This window comes from Musca autumnalis, unplaced genomic scaffold, assembly GCF_047663935.1.
Source record: "Musca autumnalis isolate F117 unplaced genomic scaffold, ASM4766393v1 scaffold_3, whole genome shotgun sequence".
NCBI classification, from domain to species: Eukaryota; Metazoa; Arthropoda; class Insecta; order Diptera; family Muscidae; genus Musca; species Musca autumnalis.
In genome coordinates this window covers 64,645,408-64,658,920 of record NW_027411866.1, presented here as the reverse complement: position 1 = coordinate 64,658,920, position 13,513 = coordinate 64,645,408, and positions in this window count along the sequence as shown.

Genomic DNA, 13,513 nt, shown 5'->3' with positions numbered 1-13,513 from the left:
ATATGGGAGGAAATATCTCATGACCCATTACATCTACAGTCTTCCTTCTTACGTTGTTTGTTAAGCTATCCTTGACACACCACCCATGCAATTTAGATGACGATATCAAATTCCGTTTGAAAGATAGACGCAGAAGCATTCAAGTCTCAAGAAATACAAGGGTAAGCTATGTCAAACCCATTACATGTCCATATGGGAGCAAATATCTCATGACCCATTACATCTACAATCTTCCTTCTTACGTTGTTTGTTAAGCTATCCTTGACACACCATCCATGCAATTTAGATGACGATATCGAATTCCGTTTGAAAGATAGACGCAGAAGCATCCAAGTTTCAAGAAATACAAGGGTAAGCTTTGTCAAACCCATTACATGTCCATAAGAGAGCAAATATCTCATGACCCATTACATCTACAGTCTTCCATCTTACGTTGTTTGTTAAGCTATCCTTGACACACCATCCATGCAATTTAGATGATGATATCGAATTCCGTTTGAAAGATAGACGCAGAAGCATTCAAGTCTCAAGAAATACAAGGGTAAGCTATGTCAAACCCATTACATGTCCATGTGGGAGCAAATATCTCATGACCAATTACATCTACAGTCTTCCTTCTTACGTTGTTTGTTAATCTATCCTTGACACACCATCCATGCAATTTAGATTATGATATTGAATTCCGTTTGAAAGATAGACGCAGAAGCATTAAAGTCTCAAGAAATACAAGGGTAATCTATGTCAAACCCATTACATGTCCATATGGGAGCAAATATCTCATGACCCATTACATCTACAGTCTTCCTTCTTACGTTGTTTGTTAAGCTATCTTTGACACATCATCCATGCAATTTAGATGACGATATCGAATTCCCTTTGAAAGATAGACGCAGAAGCATCAAAGTCTTAAGAAATACAAAGGAAATTTTGTCAAACCCATTACATGTCCATATGGGAGCAAATATCTCATGACCCATTACATCTACAGTCTTCCTTCTTACGTTGTTTGTTAAGCTATCCTTGACACACCACCCATGCAATTTAGATGGCGGTATCAAATTCCGTTTGAAAGATAGACGCAGAACCATCAAAGTGTCAAGAAATACAAGGTTAAGCTTTGTCAAACCCATTACATGTCCATATGGGAGCAAATATCTCATGACCCATTACATCTACAATCTTCCTTCTTACGTTGTTTGTTAAGCTATCCTTGACACACCATCCATGCAATTTAGATGACGATATCGAATTCCGTTTGAAAGATAGACGCAGAAGCATCCAAGTTTCAAGAAATACAAGGGTAAGCTTTGTCAAATCCATTACATGTCCATAAGAGAGCAAATATCTCATGACCCATTACATCTACAGTCTTCCTTCTTACGTTGTTTGTTAAGCTATCCTTGACACACCATCCATGCAATTTAGATGATGATATCGAATTCCGTTTGAAAGATAGACGCAGAAGCATTCAAGTCTCAAGAAATACAAGGGTAATCTATGTCAAACCCATTACATGTCCATATGGGAGCAAATATCTCATGACCCATTACATCTACAGTCTTCATCTTACGTTGTTTGTTAAGCTATCTTTGACACATCATCCATGCAATTTAGATGACGATATCGAATTCCGTTTGAAAGATAGACGCAGAAGCATCAAAGTCTTAAGAAATACAAAGGAAATTTTGTCAAACCCATTACATGTCCATATGGGAGGAAATATCTCATGACCCATTACATCTACAGTCTTCCTTCTTACGTTGTTTGTTAAGCTATCCTTGACACACCACCCATGCAATTTAGATGACGATATCAAATTCCGTTTGAAAGATAGACGCAGAAGCATTCAAGTCTCAAGAAATACAAGGGTAAGCTATGTCAAACCCATTACATGTCCATATGGGAGCAAATATCTCATGACCCATTACATCTACAGTCTTCCTTCTTACGTTGTTTGTTAAGCTATCCTTGACACACCATCCATGCAATTTAGATGATGATATCGAATTCCGTTTGAAAGATAGACGCAGAAGCATCAAAGTCTTAAGAAATACAAAGGAAATTTTGTCAAACCCATTACATGTTCATATGGGAGCAAATATCTCATGACCCATTACATCTACAGTCTTCCTTCTTACGTTGTTTGTTAAGCTATCCTTGACGCACCATCCATGCAATTTAGATGACGATATCGAATTCCGTTTGAAAGATAGACGCAGAAGCATTAAAGTCTTAAGAAATACAAGGGTAAGCTATGTCAAACCCATTACATGTCCATATGGGAGCAAATATCTCATGACCCATTACATCTACAGTTTTCCTTCTTACGTTTTTTGTTAAGCTATCCTTGACACACCATCCATGCAATTTAGATGATGATATCGAATTCCGTTTGAAAGATAGACGCAGAAGCATTCAAGTCTCAAGAAATACAAGGGTAAGCTATGTCAAACCCATTACATGTCCATATGGGAGCAAATATCTCATGACCCATTACATCTACAGTTTTCCTTCTTACGTTTTTTGTTAAGCTATCCTTGACACACCATCCATGCAATTTAGATGATGATATCGAATTCCGTTTGAAAGATAGACGCAGAAGCATTCAAGTCTCAAGAAATACAAGGGTAAGCTATGTCAAACCCATTACATGTCCATGTGGGAGCAAATATCTCATGACCAATTACATCTACAGTCTTCCTTCTTACGTTGTTTGTTAAGCTATCCTTGACACACCATCCATGCAATTTAGATGACGATATCGAATTCCGTTTGAAAGATAGACGCAGAAGCATTAAAGTCTCTAGAAATACAAGGGTAATCTATGTCAAACCCATTACATGTCCATATGGGAGCAAATATCTCATGACCCATTACATCTACAGTCTTCCTTCTTACGTTGTTTGTTAAGCTATCTTTGACACATCATCCATGCAATTTAGATGACGATATCGAATTCCGTTTGAAAGATAGACGCAGAAGCATCAAAGTCTTAAGAAATACAAAGGAAATTTTGTCAAACCCATTACATGTCCATATGGGAGCAAATATCTCATGACCCATTACATCTACAGTCTTCCTTCTTACGTTGTTTGTTAAGCTATCCTTGACGCACCATCCATGCAATTTAGATGACGATATTGAATTCCGTTTGAAAGATAGACGCAGAAGCATTAAAGTCTCAAGAAATACAAGGGTAAGCTATGACAAACCCATTACATGTCCATATGGCAACAAATATCTCATGACCCATTACATCTACAGTCTTCCTTCTTACGTTGTTTGTTAAGCTATCCTTGACACACCACCCATGCAATTTAGATGGCGATATCAAATTCCGTTTGAAAGATAGACGCAGAACCATCAAAGTGTCAAGAAATACAAGGTTAAGCTTTGTCAAACCCATTACATGTCCATATGGGAGCAAATATCTCATGACCCATTACATCTACAATCTTCCTTCTTACGTTGTTTGTTAAGCTATCCTTGACACACCTTCCATGCAATTTAGATGACGATATCGAATTCCGTTTGAAAGATAGACGCAGAAGCATCCAAGTTTCAAGAAATACAAGGGTAAGCTTTGTCAAATCCATTACATGTCCATAAGAGAGCAAATATCTCATGACCCATTACATCTACAGTCTTCCTTCTTACGTTGTTTGTTAAGCTATCCTTGACACACCATCCATGCAATTTAGATGATGATATCGAATTCCGTTTGAAAGATAGACGCAGAAGCATTCAAGTCTCAAGAAATACAAGGGTAATCTATGTCAAACCCATTACATGTCCATATGGGAGCAAATATCTCATGACCCATTACATCTACAGTCTTCATCTTACGTTGTTTGTTAAGCTATCTTTGACACATCATCCATGCAATTTAGATGACGATATCGAATTCCGTTTGAAAGATAGACGCAGAAGCATCAAAGTCTTAAGAAATACAAAGGAAATTTTGTCAAACCCATTACATGTCCATATGGGAGGAAATATCTCATGACCCATTACATCTACAGTCTTCCTTCTTACGTTGTTTGTTAAGCTATCCTTGACACACCACCCATGCAATTTAGATGACGATATCAAATTCCGTTTGAAAGATAGACGCAGAAGCATTCAAGTCTCAAGAAATACAAGGGTAAGCTATGTCAAACCCATTACATGTCCATATGGGAGCAAATATCTCATGACCCATTACATCTACAATCTTCCTTCTTACGTTGTTTGTTAAGCTATCCTTGACACACCATCCATGCAATTTAGATGACGATATCGAATTCCGTTTGAAAGATAGACGCAGAAGCATCCAAGTTTCAAGAAATACAAGGGTAAGCTTTGTCAAACCCATTACATGTCCATAAGAGAGCAAATATCTCATGACCCATTACATCTACAGTCTTCCATCTTACGTTGTTTGTTAAGCTATCCTTGACACACCATCCATGCAATTTAGATGATGATATCGAATTCCGTTTGAAAGATAGACGCAGAAGCATTCAAGTCTCAAGAAATACAAGGGTAAGCTATGTCAAACCCATTACATGTCCATGTGGGAGCAAATATCTCATGACCAATTACATCTACAGTCTTCCTTCTTACGTTGTTTGTTAATCTATCCTTGACACACCATCCATGCAATTTAGATTATGATATTGAATTCCGTTTGAAAGATAGACGCAGAAGCATTAAAGTCTCAAGAAATACAAGGGTAATCTATGTCAAACCCATTACATGTCCATATGGGAGCAAATATCTCATGACCCATTACATCTACAGTCTTCCTTCTTACGTTGTTTGTTAAGCTATCTTTGACACATCATCCATGCAATTTAGATGACGATATCGAATTCCCTTTGAAAGATAGACGCAGAAGCATCAAAGTCTTAAGAAATACAAAGGAAATTTTGTCAAACCCATTACATGTCCATATGGGAGCAAATATCTCATGACCCATTACATCTACAGTCTTCCTTCTTACGTTGTTTGTTAAGCTATCCTTGACACACCACCCATGCAATTTAGATGGCGGTATCAAATTCCGTTTGAAAGATAGACGCAGAACCATCAAAGTGTCAAGAAATACAAGGTTAAGCTTTGTCAAACCCATTACATGTCCATATGGGAGCAAATATCTCATGACCCATTACATCTACAATCTTCCTTCTTACGTTGTTTGTTAAGCTATCCTTGACACACCATCCATGCAATTTAGATGACGATATCGAATTCCGTTTGAAAGATAGACGCAGAAGCATCCAAGTTTCAAGAAATACAAGGGTAAGCTTTGTCAAATCCATTACATGTCCATAAGAGAGCAAATATCTCATGACCCATTACATCTACAGTCTTCCTTCTTACGTTGTTTGTTAAGCTATCCTTGACACACCATCCATGCAATTTAGATGATGATATCGAATTCCGTTTGAAAGATAGACGCAGAAGCATTCAAGTCTCAAGAAATACAAGGGTAATCTATGTCAAACCCATTACATGTCCATATGGGAGCAAATATCTCATGACCCATTACATCTACAGTCTTCATCTTACGTTGTTTGTTAAGCTATCTTTGACACATCATCCATGCAATTTAGATGACGATATCGAATTCCGTTTGAAAGATAGACGCAGAAGCATCAAAGTCTTAAGAAATACAAAGGAAATTTTGTCAAACCCATTACATGTCCATATGGGAGGAAATATCTCATGACCCATTACATCTACAGTCTTCCTTCTTACGTTGTTTGTTAAGCTATCCTTGACACACCACCCATGCAATTTAGATGACGATATCAAATTCCGTTTGAAAGATAGACGCAGAAGCATTCAAGTCTCAAGAAATACAAGGGTAAGCTATGTCAAACCCATTACATGTCCATATGGGAGCAAATATCTCATGACCCATTACATCTACAGTCTTCCTTCTTACGTTGTTTGTTAAGCTATCCTTGACACACCATCCATGCAATTTAGATGATGATATCGAATTCCGTTTGAAAGATAGACGCAGAAGCATCAAAGTCTTAAGAAATACAAAGGAAATTTTGTCAAACCCATTACATGTTCATATGGGAGCAAATATCTCATGACCCATTACATCTACAGTCTTCCTTCTTACGTTGTTTGTTAAGCTATCCTTGACGCACCATCCATGCAATTTAGATGACGATATCGAATTCCGTTTGAAAGATAGACGCAGAAGCATTAAAGTCTTAAGAAATACAAGGGTAAGCTATGTCAAACCCATTACATGTCCATATGGGAGCAAATATCTCATGACCCATTACATCTACAGTTTTCCTTCTTACGTTTTTTGTTAAGCTATCCTTGACACACCATCCATGCAATTTAGATGATGATATCGAATTCCGTTTGAAAGATAGACGCAGAAGCATTCAAGTCTCAAGAAATACAAGGGTAAGCTATGTCAAACCCATTACATGTCCATATGGGAGCAAATATCTCATGACCCATTACATCTACAGTCTTCCTTCTTACGTTGTTTGTAAAGCTATCCTTGACACACCATCCATGCAATTTAGATGATGATATCGAATTCCGTTTGAAAGATAGACGCAGAAGCATCCAAATGTCAAGAAATACAAGGGTAAGCTTTGTCAAACCCATTACTGTCCATAAGGGAGCAAATATCTCATGACCCAATACATCTACAGTCTTCCTTCTTACGTTTTTTGTTAAGCTATCCTTGACACACCATCCATGCAATTTAGATGATGATATCGAATTCCGTTTGAAAGATAGACGCAGAACCACCCAAGTCTCAAGAAATACCAGGGTAAGCTATGACAAACCCATTACATGTCCATATGGGAACAAATATCTCATGACCCATTACATCTACAGTCTTCCTTCTTACGTTGTTTGTTAAGCTATCCTTGACACACCACCCATGCAATTTAGATGACGATATCAAATTCCGTTTGAAAGATAGACGCAGAAGCATTCAAGTCTCAAGAAATACAAGGGTAAGCTATGTCAAACCCATTACATGTCCATATGGGAGCAAATATCTCATGACCCATTACATCTACAGTCTTCCTTCTTACGTTGTTTGTTAAACTATCCTTGACACACCATCCATGCAATTTAGATGATGATATCGAATTCCGTTTGAAAGATAGACGCAGAAGCATCCAAGTGTCAAGAAATACAAGGGTAAGCTTTGTCAAACCCATTACATGTCCATATGGGAGCAAATATCTCATGACCCATTACATCTACAGTCTTCCTTCTTACGTTGTTTGTTAAACTATCCTTGACACACCATCCATGCAATTTAGATAATGATATCGAATTCCGTTTGAAAGATAGACGCAGAAGCATCAAAGTCTTAAGAAATACAAGGGAAGTTTTGTCAAACCCATTACATGTCCATATGGGAGCAAATATCTCATGACCCATTACATCTACAGTCTTCCTTCTTACGTTGTTTGTTAAGCTATCCTTGACACACCACCCATGCAATTTAGATGACGATATCAAATTCCGTTTGAAAGATAGACGCAGAAGCATTCAAGTCTCAAGAAATACAAGGGTAAGCTATGTCAAACCCATTACATGTCCATATGGGAGCAAATATCTCATGACCCATTACATCTACAGTCTTCCTTCTTACATTGTTTGTTAAGCTATCCTTGACACACCATCCATGCAATTTAGATGATGATATCGAATTCCGTTTGAAAGATAGACGCAGAAGCATCAAAGTCTCAAGAAATACAAGGGTAAGCTATGTCAAACCCATTACATGTCCATATGGGAGCAAATATCTCATAACCCATTACATCTACAGTCTTCCTTCTTACGTTGTTTGTTAAGCTATCCTTGACACACCATCCATGCAATTTAGATGATGATATCGAATTCCGTTTGAAAGATAGACGCAGAAGCATCAAAGTCTCAAGAAATACAAGGGTAAGCTATGACAAACCCATTACATGTCCATATGGGAACAAATATCTCATGACCCATTACATCTACAGTCTTCCTTCTTACGTTGTTTGTTAAGCTATCCTTGACACACCATCCATGCAATATAGATGATGATATCGAATTCCGTTTGAAAGATAGACGCAGAAGCATCAAAGTCTCAAGAAATACAAGGGTAAGCTATGACAAACCCATTACATGTCCATATGGGAACAAATATCTCATGACCCATTACATCTACAGTCTTCCTTCTTACGTTTTTTGTTAAGCTATCCTCGACACACCACCCATGCAATTTAGATGACGATATCAAATTCCGTTTGAAAGATAGACGCAGAAGCATCCAAGTGTCAAGAAATACAAGGGTAAGCTTTGTCAAACCCATTACATGTCCATATGGGAGCAAATATCTCATGACCCATTACATCTACAATCTTCCTTCTTACGTTGTTTGTTAAGCTATCCTTGACATACCATCCATGCACTTTAGATGACGATATCGAATTCCGTTTGAAAGATAGACGCAGAAGCATCCAAGTTTCAAGAAATACAAGGGTAAGCTTTGTCAAACCCATTACATGTCCATAAGGGAGCAAATATCTCATGACCCATTACATCTACAGTCTTCCTTCTTACGTTGTTTGTTAAGCTATCCTTGACACACCATCCATGCAATTTAGATGATGATATCGAATTCCGTTTGAAAGATAGACGCAGAAGCATCAAAGTCTCAAGAAATACAAGGGTAAGCTATGACAAACCCATTACATGTCCATATGGCAACAAATATCTCATGACCCATTACATCTACAGTCTTCCTTCTTACGTTGTTTGTTAAGCTATCCTTGACACACCACCCATGCAATTTAGATGACGATATCAAATTCCGTTTGAAAGATAGACGCAGAAGCATCCAAGTATCAAGAAATACAAGGGTAAGCTTTGTCAAACCCATTACATGTCCATATGGGAGCAAATATCATCCTTCTTACGTTGTTTGTTAAGCTATCCTTGACACACCATCCATGCAATTTAGATGACGATATCGAATTCCGTTTGAAAGATAGACGCAGAAGCATCCAAGTTTCAAGAAATACTAGGGTAAGCTTTGTCAAACCCATTACATGTCCATAAGAGAGCAAATATCTCATGACCCATTACATCTACAGTCTTCCTTCTTAGGTTGTTTGTTAAGCTATCCTTGACACACCATCCATGCAATTTAGATGATGATATCGAATTCCGTTTGAAAGATAGACTCAGAAGCATTCAAGTCTCAAGAAATACAAGGGTAAGCTATGTCAAACCCATTACATGTCCAAATGGGAGCAAATATCTCATGACCCATTACATCTACAGTTTTCCTTCTTACGTTGTTTGTTAAGCTATCCTTGACACACCATCCATGCAATTTAGATGACGATATCGAATTCCGTTTGAAAGATAGACGCAGAAGCATCCAAGTTTCAAGAAATACAAGGGAAATTTTGTCAAACCCATTACATGTCCATATGGGAGCAAATATCTCATGACCCATTACATCTACAGTCATCCTTCTTACGTTGTTTGTTAAGCTATCCTTGACACACCATCCATGCAATTTAGATGACGATATCGAATTCCGTTTGAAAGATAGACGCAGAAGCATCAAAGTCTTAAGAAATACAAGGGTAAGCTATGTCAAACCCATTACATGTCCATATGGGAGCAAATATCTCATGACCCATTACATCTACCGTTTTCCTTCTTACATTGCTTGTTAAGCTATCCTTGACACACCATCCATGCAATTTAGATGACGATATCAAATTCCGTTTGAAAGATAGACGCAGAAGCATTCAAGTCTCAAGAAATACAAGGGTAAGCTATGTCAAACCCATTACATGTCCATATGGGAGCAAATATCTCATGACCCATTACATCTACAGTTTTCCTTCTTACGTTGTTTGTTAAGCTATCCTTGACACACCATCCATGCAATTTAGATGATGATATCGAATTCCGTTTGAAAGATAGACGCAGAACCACCCAAGTCTCAAGAAATACAAGGGTAAGCTATGACAAACCCATTACATGTCCATATGGGAACAAATATCTCATGACCCATTACATCTACAGTCTTCCTTCTAACGTTGTTGTTAAGCTATCCTTGACACACCATCCATGCAATTTAGATGATGATATCGAATTCCGTTTCAAAGGTAGACGCAGAAGCATCCAAGTGTCAAGAAATACAAGGGTAAGCTTTGTCATACCCATTACATGTCCATAAGGGAGCAAATATCTCATGACCCATTACATCTACAGTCTTCCTTCTTACGTTGTTTGTTAAGCTATCCTTGACACACCATCCATGCAATTTAGATGACGATATCGAATTCCGTTTGAAAGATAGACGCAGAAGCATCAAAGTCTTAAGAAATACAAGGGTAAGCTATGTCAAACCCATTACATGTCCATATGGGAGCAAATATCTCATGACCCATTACATCTACAGTCATCCTTCTTACGTTGTTTGTTAAGCTATCCTTGACACACCATCCATGCAATTTAGATGACGATATCGAATTCCGTTTGAAAGATAGACGCAGAAGCATCAAAGTCTTAAGAAATACAAGGGTAAGCTATGTCAAACCCATTACATGTCCATATGGGAGCAAATATCTCATGACCCATTACATCTACAGTTTTCCTTCTTACGTTGCTTGTTAAGCTATCCTTGACACACCATCCATGCAATTTAGATGACGATATCAAATTCCGTTTGAAAGAAGAAATACAAGGGTAAGCTATGTCAAACCCATTACATGTCCATATGGGAGCAAATATCTCATGACCCATTACATCTACAGTTTTCCTTCTTACGTTGTTTGTTAAGCTATCCTTGACACACCATCCATGCAATTTAGATGATGATATCGAATTCCGTTTGAAAGATAGACGCAGAACCACCCAAGTCTCAAGAAATACAAGGGTAAGCTATGACAAACCCATTACATGTCCATATGGGAACAAATATCTCATGACCCATTACATCTACAGTCTTCCTTCTTACGTTGTTGTTAAGCTATCCTTGACACACCATCCATGCAATTTAGATGATGATATCGAATTCCGTTTCAAAGGTAGACGCAGAAGCATCCAAGTGTCAAGAAATACAAGGGTAAGCTTTGTCAAACCCATTACATGTCCATAAGGGAGCAAATATCTCATGACCCATTACATCTACGGTCTTCCTTCTTACGTTGTTTGTTAAGCTATCCTTGACACACCATCCATGCAATTTAGATGATGATATCGAATTCCGTTTGAAAGATAGACGCAGAAGCATCCAAGTGTCAAGAAATACAAGGGTAAGCTTTGTCAAACCCATTACATATCCATATGGGAGCAACTATCTCATGACCCATTACATCTACAATCTTCCTTCTTACATTGTTTGTTAAGCTATCCTTGACACACCATCCATGCAATTTAGATGACGATATCGAATTCCGTTTGAAAGATAGACGCAGAAGCATTCAAGTCTTAAGAAATACAAGGGTAAGCTATGTCAAACCCATTACATGTCCATGTGGCAGCAAATATCTCATGACCAATTACATCTACAGTCTTCCTTCTTACGTTGTTTGTTAAGCTATCCTTGACACACCATCCATGCAATTTAGATGATGATATGGAATTCCGTTTGAAAGATAGACGCAGAAGCATCAAAGTCTCAAGAAATACAAGGGTAAGCTATGACAAACCCATTACATGTCCATATGGCAACAAATATCTCATGACCCATTACATCTACAGTCTTCCTTCTTACGTTGTTTGTTAAGCTATCCTTGACACACCACCCATGCAATTTAGATGACGATATCAAATTCCGTTTGAAAGATAGACGCAGAAGCATCCAAGTGTCAAGAAATACAAGGGTAAGCTTTGCCAAACCCATTACATGTCCATATGGGAGCAAATATCTCATGACCCATTACATCTACAATCTTCCTTCTTACGTTGTTTGTTAAGCTATCCTTGACACACCATCCATGCAATTTAGATGACGATATCGAATTCCGTTTGAAAGATAGACGCAGAAGCATCCAAGTTTCAAGAAATACAAGGGTAAGCTTTGTCAAACCCATTACATTTCCATAAGAGAGCAAATATCTCATGACCCATTACATCTACAGTCTTCCTTCTTACGTTGTTTGTTAAGATATCCTTGACACACCATCCATGCAGTTTAGATGATGATATCGAATTCCGTTTGAAAGATAGACGCAGAAGCATTCAAGTCTCAAGAAATACAAGGGTAAGCTATGTCAAACCCATTACATGTCCATATGGGAGCAAATATCTCATGACCCATTACATCTACAGTCTTCCTTCTTACGTTTTTTGTTAAGATATCCTTGACACACCATCCATGCAATTTAGATGACGATATCGAATTCCGTTTGAAAGAGAGACGCAGAAGCATCAAAGTCTTAAGAAATACAAGGGTAAGCTTTGCCAAACCCATTACATGTCCATATGGGAGCAAATATCTCATGACCCATTACATCTACAATCTTCCTTCTTACGTTGTTTGTTAAGCTATCCTTGACACACCATCCATGCAATTTAGATGACGATATCGAATTCCGTTTGAAAGAAAGACGCAGAAGCATCCAAGTTTCAAGAAATACAAGGGTAAGCTTTGTCAAACCCATTACATTTCCATAAGAGAGCAAATATCTCATGACCCATTACATCTACAGTCTTCCTTCTTACGTTGTTTGTTAAGCTATCCTTGACACACCACCCATGCAATTTAGATGACGATATCAAATTCCGTTTGAAAGATAGACGCAGAAGCATCAAAGTCTTAAGAAATACAAGGGTAAGCTTTGTCAAACCCATTACATGTCCATATGGGAGCAAATATCTCATGACCCATTACATCTACAATCTTCCTTCTTACGTTGTTTGTTAAGCTATCCTTGACACACCATCCATGCAATTTAGATGACGATATCGAATTCCGTTTGAAAGATAGACGCAGAAGCATCCAAGTGTCAAGAAGTACAAGGGTAAGCTTTGTCAAACCCATTACAAGTCCATAAGGGAGCAAATATCTCATGACCCATTACATCTACAGTCTTCCTTCTTACGTTGTTTGTTAAGCTATCCTTGACACACCATCCATGCAATTTAGATGATGATATCGAATTCCGTTTGAAAGATAGACGCAGAAGCATTCAAGTCTCAAGAAATACAAGGGTAAGCTATGTCAAACCCATTACATGTCCATGTGGGAGCAAATATCTCATGACCAATTACATCTACAGTCTTCCTTCTTACGTTGTTTGTTAATCTATCCTTGACACACCATCCATGCAATTTAGATGATGATATTGAATTCCGTTTGAAAGATAGACGCAGAAGCATTAAAGTCTCAAGAAATACAAGGGTAAGCTATGACAAACCCATTACATGTCCATATGGCAACAAATATCTCATGACCCATTACATCTACAGTCTTCCTTCTTACGTTGTTTGTTAAGCTATCCTTGACACACCACCCATG